This window comes from Sorghum bicolor, chromosome 10 (genome assembly GCF_000003195.3).
Source record: "Sorghum bicolor cultivar BTx623 chromosome 10, Sorghum_bicolor_NCBIv3, whole genome shotgun sequence".
NCBI lineage: Eukaryota > Viridiplantae > Streptophyta > Magnoliopsida > Poales > Poaceae > Sorghum > Sorghum bicolor.
This window is the reverse complement of record NC_012879.2, coordinates 9,134,843-9,145,345: the sequence shown is the minus strand read 5'-3', so window position 1 is coordinate 9,145,345 and position 10,503 is coordinate 9,134,843. Positions and strand designations below refer to the sequence as shown.

The following is a 10,503-nucleotide window of genomic DNA, read 5'->3' as shown; positions in this document are numbered from 1 at the left end:
CAATCTGCATGCCCCCTTATAACGGCCTGTTTAGATTGCGGATAAAAATTTTTTGAATGTCACATCGAATGTGTCGGAAGGATGTCGGGAGGGTTTTTTTGAAACTAATAAAAAAACAAATTACATAGCTCGTCAGGAAACTGCAAGACAAATTTATTAAGCATAATTAATCTGTCATTAGCATATGTGAGTTACTGTAGCACTTAAGGCTAATCATGGAGTAACTAGGTTTAAAAAATTCGTCTCGCGATTCTCAACTAAACTGTGTAATTAGTTTAGTTTTTTATCTACATTTAATGTTCCATGCATATGTCCAAAGATTCGATGGGATGGATGAAAATTTTTTGGGTGGGGAACTAAACAGGGCCTAAAAATGCATGCTCCACTCATCAGGGTTTTTTAGACTGCCCTGGGGAATTATTACGGTTGTTTTATGGAGAATTGCTCTACGCCTCTGTTAGTGGATGAAGCACAAAAATCATTGATTTATGTGGATCTCTCTGCATTAAAATCTCATCACATCCAGCCATGTGACGAACTAATCTCAACATACATGAGGAGATGATAGTATATGCGACGATGATATTAGTATAAAATTCCAATCCTAATCAGAAATGCTATATGACACATGTGTGTTTTTTTTTGTTGTTGGCACACAAATTTTCTAGTCGCTGGATGAAGAATGGAACGCTCTGATTTGCTCCGATCTGTGCTAGTTGTGTTGTGAGACTGACATGCAGGGCTCTCTTTGACGTTACTGCTTGAAATCGAAAGTCGCGCCTGTCTGTTTCTGGTTGTCCCACTTTCCCCCATCGTCTTGTACCTGCGAGAGGACTCCGAGGGGAAAGGGTTCGTCCCCGGCGATTTTCTCAGCGATTTCACCAACAACTTCGCCGCGCCCCATCTCTGCTGCGTGTTGCCAGCGACCTCACCGCTCCGCTGCGCCCATCTCTGCGTGTCGCCTCCTCCTCTCCGATTCAGTTGCTCGATGTCGTCTACCATTTACAGAGTTCGAGAGGTACTTGTTTGTTCAGCGCTTGCTCCCCTTGTTTGTTTAGGCAATTTGGGAAGGGGATTTTTGGATGTAGACGGGGGATTTTCGTTGGATTTGGTTGATTTTGGGTTGTGGTTGTGGATTTGGTTGCAGCTAGGGCGTTTGGTGTTGGATGTTGACGGGGGATTTCCATTGTATTTGCGTTGGATTTTAGGGGATTTTGTGTAGTGTACATTTGCTTGCAGTAGAGGCATTTGGGGTGTGAGTGGCGCATCGACTCTGTTCGTAGGCAGGGAGTTGTTCGTCTGCGGCCATGGTTCCTTGCTCGGACGGCAAGCATGTTGAGTGCATGGGCTAAGTGGTGCTTGCCGGCGGGGTGTGCATCTGGCAAGCAGTGGCATGTGTGCGCTGGGTTAATCCGTTTCCATTCTCGTTCCCGTCCTGTCGTCTCGCTCTCCAACCAGCAGCCGACACTTCCCCGCAAATCCTTCCACGGCGAGTCACCTCACTTCACCCTGTTAATCCCCAGCGAAGAAGGTAATTACCGCCATTCTCCCCGTAATTTTGCATTACACCTTCCTAATCACTCCAGTCAGCTACTAGTATTTCAGCAAATTAGTACAGGCATTCCGAGGCCAGACAATCCCTGCGTTAGTTACCCCTGCTCGTTCTGATTTGGGGGGAGGGGGGTTCTCTTGGATCTCCTGCCGCTTGTTGGGGGCAAATCCTTGAAATTTTCCAGCCATAAAGATTTATTTTCGCTACAGTTAGGGTTTCTGATTAGTGCAAGGGGATAAGAATTTCAGTTCTTTGTCCACTGAATTGAGTTTGACATTTCCTACCTATCTTCTTTGTCCACTGAATTGAGTTTGACATTTCCTACCTATCACTACCTCGCATCGCTGCTCATGCTTTCTTTAGTGTTTGCACTTTGCTGTGATCGGTGATTTATCAGATAATCAGACCACAGCATGTCGTTCATTCCAGTATTTGGGCTGGCAGTGGGTTCTAATTAGATATACCAAATGTGTGTTCGCTGCAACTCACTCTGATTTCTGGGAGTTCTAAATGTAGTCTATCGGTAATGATGCAGTTGTCCAATCGTCCAGCCTCCTGCGTTACACACTGGATGCGGCTTCTGTTTGTGTCCCAACTCCCATGTTTGTTGGTCCTCACTTGCTCTTTCTGTTTCAGAGCAAATTAGTACAGGTCACCTTTCTACCACTAGAATCTTTTGTTTTTGCTGCGGTTGTAGGTGATCTCTGATCTAAAATTCATTCAGATCTGTGTCTGGTTCAGATCTGTGTATTGGTAACTCAGGGCCCAATACCTGAGTTACTTGATTAGAGAGTAGCCAGGGCCCTGTGTCTGGTTCAGTTATTTGTTTAAAATCCAGAATTAGCAACTGCCTTACTTTTTAGTTTTACATGATTATGCTCTGAAAACTGTGAGACCAAATATGTAGATCCAATCTTTTTAGCTAAGTACTGAAACAAATTTATGACTATCAGTTTATTAATCTTTAGGCTGAACGTTGTTCTTTTTTTTGAGTTTAGTCCTGTGTGCAATGGTGTTTGCTGATCTTCATTGAAAATTTTTAGTTTTTGTGTCTTTCCATTGTTTTGTTTTGTTTGTACTGGTGCTAACTGTCCTTCTAGATTGGATTGGTTTGGGCTGTGCAGCGACTGGAGTTCTGGGAGGAATCGGTGCCGATGAGGACGAGTGGAGCAAGTAGTGCTGCTGCTCATCATCTCATTATTTTGTGAGTGAGTGATTGGTTGCTGAAGGAGAATCTAGAGAAGCAAAGTAGCTGGTACTAGTCCACAGAAACTCTGCTTTTTAGTCAAATGATCAGATAAAATTTTCTTTTATGTGTCTATATGTATGCTCATCAGAGTTGATTCTTTGCTTACTGGTAAAACAAGAAAAAGTAAAAAAAATATGATTCTTTGCTTGGAACCAGCTAACCTATTTTTGTAGACTCAGCTCCATCATATTTCAGGTTCTAAATTTTAGTAAATTCTTGCAGCAAGGTTTCCTTTGGTCTGAATCAATGCAGTCTGACTGCAGTGGTAGCAGTGGCATTTTGGTATTGCAGAGACAATAGCTCAGTCTAGCTTATAGGTTTCCATGGTCACTCGTAGCAAGTCAATGTGTGTTGAGTTTGTGAACTTTTGGTTGTGGTTTTGTCTATTGGGGTTTTTAATTCTCTGGATAGAAAATTGCAGACTAGGCCCATATAAATCGCAACAAACTAAAGGTATAATTTTAGTATAAAATATATACAATAACAATTTTCTGCTGAGTAAGTTATTTTTCATTAAATTCTGTTAATTTTCTGAATCCACATCACACTTAATAGTACATATGCATAATGGCAAGTTTCATGACATGCTCCAGCAGTACACACCTACACAATTTTGAGTTGTAGTTGGGTGGGTGTGAATTTTGTGGCGTGTGCGTGTATTGATGTTGGGGTGTGTGTGTGTTTGCTCTCTCTCTCTCTCCCTCTAGAATCTCTTTATCAGTTTGTGATTGCAGCATTTAACAGTAAATTTTGTTAATTTTCTCTATCCAACTTAATAGTATATATGTATAATGGCAAGTTTCATGACAAGCTCTAGTAGTAGACGCTTACACCATTTTGAGTTGTAGTACATATGTACAGGCTACTTTGGTTGCTCCATAAATCATTTTTTCTTCATTTTTGTAGGTGCTCTTGTTCTTTGTGCCCCCTGACTTCAAGGTCAGTTATTAGTTTTTCAAGTTTAGGATTGTTATGAGTTCAGTTATTAGTTTTTTTAGTTTTACAATTCCAGGTTTCAAGTTCAGGATTGTTATTAGTTGAGTCTTAGTTAATTTTTTATCTTTAATTCCACCAAGGCAGTCTTCATTTTTTTAGACTCAGCTCTATCATATTTCAGGTACTAAATTTTAGTAAATTCTTGTAGCACTTGTAGGTTTCCTTTGGTCTGAATCAATGCAGTCTGATTGTAGTTTCTGTCTATGCAGGGTCAGCCAACCTTCTATAGCCCCTTAAAGACTACTTACTAGTTCTACTAGGACTAGAATAAGGTAAGAAGGAACTGCAATATTATGGTGGTTTGGTTGTTTTTGTTTTGGTTCACGGTTTTGTTTTTCTGAATTCTATTTCTCACATCTTGTGATTTGTGCTAACACATCTTGAACTTTGTTAGTTGTGATTTGTGCCAACACACACCTTTTTTTTGTCCATGTCCTTCCATAGAAAAAAATTGTTTCTTGTGATTTGTGCTAACACATCTTGAAATCTGTTGATTGTGATTTGTGTCAACACACACCACTTTTTTGTCCTTGTCCTCCCATAGAAAAAAAATTGTCTCTTGTGATTTGTGCTAACACATCTTGAAATCTGTTATTTGTGATTTATGTCAATACAAATAAAAAGAGGTGGCGTTTTGAGTTGAAACCAAGGGGAATTCGATAGTGGTGTTTTGAGTTGTTAGTGTTTGGACTTCTTGGGGGAGACATGGCTAATCTTGTGGCTGTGAACATAAAGAGGAAGGATGCTGAGGTGGCCAGCCATGGATTCTCCACGTTCCTTGATCCTAAGAGGATCAAACTGCAGGTATGGCATATGGAACAGTTTGGGGGTGTGATTTTCTTTTCATTGGTGAATTGAACTGTTTCTTGCGATTTTTTTTCGAAAAATTCATATGAAACGGGTTTGCCATAGAATGACATTGATATTCTTCTGCACTATATATATGCAAGACGTTCACAGTCTCACTACAGAGACACTCAGATCACTTGCTTACACTTTCATGTTTGTTCATCAGGATGAGGCAGAGATCCCCGAGATGATGGAAGAAGAGGAAGCACTTGCAGATGCAGACGCCGGTGCAGCACCACTTGTTGTGCAGTTGTAGACACCAATGTTGATGCCGCCCTCACCGTCACCACTGCAGCAAACTCAGGGCCAAGAAGAGGCTTCTGTCCTCCATGACAGCACCACGAGCACTGAACAACAATTTTGTGATTTGTGTTAGTTTGCTGCCGCTTTGTTAGTGACTATCACAGAAGCAATTTGTTATATATGTGACTATGCTGCTGCTCTTTTTTTTACTGTATATTATTTGCAGTGAAGTATGTATATAGGTCATCTAAATAATTGCAAACGGAATAATGTAAATTGTAAATATAGGGCTCTGCAATTGTATTTCTGACCATTGTTCATGCCATCACAGTTAGCTTTACAAAATAGGTTAAATGGAAAACATATTTAGCAATGTGTTTGTAGTCTTTACTGTGATAAGTGTGGATCCTTGCAGCTACCCAGAAGACTGTTGATGTGCCCTCAGCTAAGGACTGGAGGGGTGGAAGGGCTGCTAGTTTCAACATCATTCCCAGCAGCACTGGAGCTGCTAAGGTTAGAAACTGAACCTTTCTTTTCCTTATGCGCTTTGTATAATATATAATCATGAAATACCTTCATGCTTTGTATGAAAAAAGTAATTTAAAATATTGTAGTATCGACTCTTCAATTGTAATAAAATATTCGGTTATACAATTGCAATCACCAACAATGTAATTTACAGCTACTAGGAAGTGTAATTTTAGTTCTCAGCGTATGCAATTGTATTTATTTTAAGATTGTAACATCTTGTTCATTAATAAAATTACATATATTAATTGGCAACTGAAATTAACTGCATCCCTTCTTCTGATTGATAAATTTTGCTTCCATATGTAAATTGCAGCTCATTATTGGACAGGCCAGGGATCAATGCTACCATTTGATGTTTCCTTTCTCTTATTTCTTTTTGGCTTCACCGGGGATTCTATAAAACATTACTAGTTCAAGAATTATGCATTTGGATTCAAATTCTATTTGTAGCTACACAATTTATAATGAAACATTGAAAATTACTCTCCTATTGTGCTGAATTTACATCGCATATATCGGTGTAATTTGCACATGTGTGCATTGTAATTTCGGTACACTTGCAGTATAATTTTTACCCATCTATTCCTGTCAGTCTAATCATCTTTCTGTGAGTTCCTGATTTATTTATGATTTTGCGCTATGCTCTCTGTGTTTCTAGCCTTTTAGACCACATCACAACCTCCCAAGTGCTGGATCTGCTTCTTGTGCACAGTGAGCAACCAGAGCCATGCCCTGCTGGAGCAAGCACAAGTAGCAGTCCATTTTTGCCATCCTGACTGTGTTTATAGCTCCCATGATTATAGATTCCATGGATCTAGGTTCTTCTAATCTTTCATCTCAGCTGTTATTTTGTTCGTTGTTGCTTCTTCAGAGAAATTGATTTACCAGAGAAATTGATTCAAAAGATTGGTGTACTAACCTTACCTGATGAGGTATGAATCAGACTTGTAGTGCTTGTTCTTCAAATTTCCTTTGCAATCTGGTTTCTGCCCCTGTCCCCTGCTGAGCAGAGCAGAGCTTTTCCCAATGCAGAGCAGATCTATTTTGTTTGCTTTGCTTTTTTCCCAAGTCTTGTCTGTTGTTTTATTCCTATGGATTCCCTGTTGTTGGACTGTTTTTCTGGGCTGCTGCATGTTCTATGGGCCACTTTCTCTTTTTAGTTATTGGGCTTTACTATTTTACTCTTCGGTTGCACAAAAATTACAACCGATCGGCTTTGTGGGCCTTGTTTTAAAATCAAGTGTTTTACAGGCAGCCAGCAACTGTGTGCTAGCTTGTGCTAAAACACACAGTTTTTTCTCTGTTGGAAATCATGTGTGCTGCAGGCAGCCAACAACCATGTGCTAGTTTGTGCTAAAACACACGGTTTTTTTCTCTATTACAAATCGTGTGTTTGGCTGCCAGCAAACAACCATGTGCTAGCTTTTGCTAAAACACACGGTTGTATAGTAGATAGACTCATCCTAATTATTTTCCTATTCATGCGACAGGAAGCTGCTTTGTCATGGTCATAATAATAGAAATTGAGATTAAGAAGCATCCTATCTATTTTGTAATAATAAAGAAACAAAATTTCAGCCTACTTTTTAGTTTGGTTATTTTTTTATCTACCCTATCCGTATTTTTTTCTATTGGGATGTGTTTCAAAGTACCTTTTGCGGTTTCCGGCCTTTCCCCATCGCTGGTCGCGTGGGCATGCAGCGGCCTGAGGGCTACGTCCAAGGCGAGGCTGAGCCCAATCTAGCGGACGCAGCCAGAGCTCTGAGATCGGCGCCTTTGTTCTGTGTGGTTTCTGGGAAGAGGATGAGAAAAAGAATTAGAAGAGAATGAAGGGTTCTAGGTGGAAAAGTGTAAGAGAGAAAGAAAAGGTGAAAGAATCTAAATTGAATTTGAGAAAATAAAAAATTCTTCATGTCAAAATTTACCCCGAATTGGGCCTCCTGCTGCTAGGCTGTAATCCGCGTGCGCCTTTTATGCCACTGGACTGGGCCGAGCTATGGCCCAAGTGCTAGCCCTTTTACTTTTTTTTGTTTTTCTCTTTTTCTTATAAAACAACATTGTAAATTACGTATAAAATCACAGAAAAATAAAAATAGCAAAACTGTTTTTTTCATCTCCCCTTGATTAGGTCTACATTTTAGTATAAAATATTTGGTGTATTTATAATTCTATATTTTCAGCGTTCGACTCCCACCTCAGATCCCACAACGGTGCGGTTCAAGGCAAGGCGGAGCCCGATCTAGAAAACACGGCCAGAATAGGCCAGAGATCGGCGCCTTCGTTCCGCATGGTTTTTGGGAAGAGGATGAGAAAAAGAATTAGAAGGGAAGGTTGAAAGTATAAGAGAGAAAGAAAAAGGAGGAAGGATCTAAATTGAATTCAAGAAGATAAGAGATTTCTCATGTCAAAATGTACGGCTATAATTCACGTGGGCCTTTTACGCCACTGGACTAGACCGAGCCATGGCCCAAGTGCTAGCCCCTTTACTTTTTCATTTTTCTCTTTTTCTCATAAAACAACATTATAAATTATGTATAAAATCATAAAAAATAAAAAATAGCAGAACTATTTTTTTCAAATCCCCTTGACTAGGTCTACATTTTAGTATAAAATATTTAGTGTAGTTATAGATCTGTATTTTTAGCGTTCGACTCCCACCTCAGATCCTACAACGGCGCGTGAGGGCTACATCCAGGACAAGGCAGAGCCTGATCTAGCAGCAGAATAGACCTGAGACCGGAGAAAAAGAATTAGAAGAGAAGGAAGGGTTCCAGGTAGAAAAGTGTAAGAGAGAAACAAAAGGTGAAAGGATCTAAATTGAATTCGAGAAAACTAGAGACTCATGTTGTCAAAATTTATCCTAAATTGGGCCTCTTGCTGCTAGCTGTAATTTTACGCTAGTGGATTGGGCCGAGCCATGAGCCAAGTGCTAGCCCTTTACTTTTTTTTGTTTTTCTCTTTTTCTCGTAAAACAACATTGTAAATTATGTATAAAATCACAAAAAAATAAAAATAACAAAACTATTTTTTTCAACTCCCCTGACTAGGTCTATATTTTAGTATAAAATATTTGGTGTAGATATAAATCTGTATTTTCTTTCATATACTGATAGAGGATGTTTATATAGTCCTTTAGTTTTGCAGCGGAATTTTTTGGTAATCTTCTATTGATGCGTACAATGTATGGTAAAAGTTTTATGTATAATGGATGTATATTAACTGAGTTAAAGTTTAAAAAAATATCCAAAATGAAATACAAAGGAGCACAAAGCACTCAAAATCACTCCACCATAGGTGACATGCCTATTTATCAAAAATAGTGATGCAAACAGGCTTAATACTCTTGTTGGCATCCCGCACGATGTCGGAGCAATCGCTTACAAAACTTGTGTATCTACATGGCTCAGTCCTACGCTTGCTCTTGCCGCCACTGCGTAGAAGAGCTTCATTGCATCAACATCAGAAAACACGACAGGAAGCTCAGGATTTTATAGCTTGAAGGCCACGACAGTGCGGCAACCATATGGTATTCATAAAGTGCGATGGCATGGAGTGGCGGTGTAGAGCCAACCTCGTCAACTGGAGCTCCAATCTTTAGAAGCTCAGTGATGGTGCTACATGTGAAGCATCCCGCCCATGATGAGACTATCTGAGACACTACTCACTAGACGCGGTACTGGTACTTTGACCACATAGCACCCTATTATTAGGCATTATGCTAAAAGTAGCAATGCCGGGGCCAAGAGGCTGCAACATTTCGAATGCTTGGATTAGGGATGTCTGACCCACGCGGAGGGTTCAAGGAGAGTGTGGCTCCTCGAATATTGCATCGAGGCATGCACGTGGATGGTGTCATTGGCATGGCGCGCGTGTCTTGGCTCATCAGTTTGATGGGATGGGGGCAAAGTCAAAATGCTCGCTCATGCAAGTCGCCTGCCGGTCCGTCTGCCTAGAAGTGGGTTCGTTTGGTGTCACACCCATATTTTAAGAACAAAATAGGATGCATAAAAGACTCATGTGTGCCCCAGAAACAGTCGCACACATAAGTAGACAAATCTCAAATGTACCATTACAGTGTTTATTACATAGCGGAATATAAAATATCACATAGTCTCATACAAAAATGATAACATAAAGTAAACAACGCTCTCAACGGAAGCTCCACACAGGGACACTGTTGACTCCAAACCTAGTACTCATAGCGATAATCCTCATTCCAGTCATCTTCATTATCATATCCTGAGGTGTTGGGAAATTGCAAGAGTGAGCACATATCGTACTCAACAAGTATAACCAGAGGTTCATGAGGCTCAAATAGCTGACACTGGTTTGACTGGATTTAGCTTTTAATAGTGGATAGCATGTTCATAATTAATGAGCAATTGTCAAGGTAGCATAAGTAATCCATTAATCACATGATCAAGTGTAAGCATAATTAATTCTTAGCATAAACGATAATCAAATGAACATAACAACTTAATAAGCTCATCGTCGGCGCAGCAAGAACCCCCAAGGCCGCTCATAATCGTGAGCACGGCTAGTATACCAGTTTTAACACTCTGCAGAGGTTGTACATCTTTACCCATAAGTCATGATTTACCCTTTCGCCCGAGGTGATCAGCCTCTTAACCCACTACCAAGGAAGGTCGGCAGGGATCACTATGAAGCCTTTCAAAAGTTCGTCTAACAAGTTAGGGCCGCAAGGTTTCCTTTGCGCGCAGATATAGAGCCCCCCTTCCGATGGCACAATGACTCGCAGCCTATACTCATACAGACAGAGGCCACACTATACCCAAAACGGTTCAGCCCCTCCGCCCTTTCGGGTAACCTCTAACAAGCTAGAAAAGGGCTTCATACTGAGCTAAAGCCAGAGCCATTATAGCCCTCATGGTTGCACTGTTGTCCCGGTGATCACTTATAGACAAGATCTCATACAGTTATTTGTCATTCTTTTATGTTCATTGCATAGCTATTAATCATCTTACAAGATCATGGATTATATCAAGCACTAGCACATCTACAACAAATGCATATCAAGTAGGTAGCAAGGAATACAGGTAACAATCATCTATGATTTTGCTAA

General features: G+C 40.3%; 1 long non-coding RNA gene across 18 annotated transcripts; it reads left to right on the top strand.

The window, feature by feature from the left end:
- Window positions 732-6,401, top strand: LOC8065708. Of its 18 annotated transcripts, none has more exons than XR_002448678.1 (7): window positions 732-1,018; window positions 2,088-2,807; window positions 3,708-3,740; window positions 4,007-4,069; window positions 4,422-4,601; window positions 4,813-5,402; window positions 5,734-6,000. It is a non-coding gene; the product is annotated as an uncharacterized LOC8065708 (long non-coding RNA). The 18 variants fall into 18 exon arrangements; XR_002448694.1 differs by having other exon boundaries at window positions 762-1,018; window positions 2,677-2,756; XR_002448682.1 differs by having other exon boundaries at window positions 762-1,018; window positions 2,653-2,807.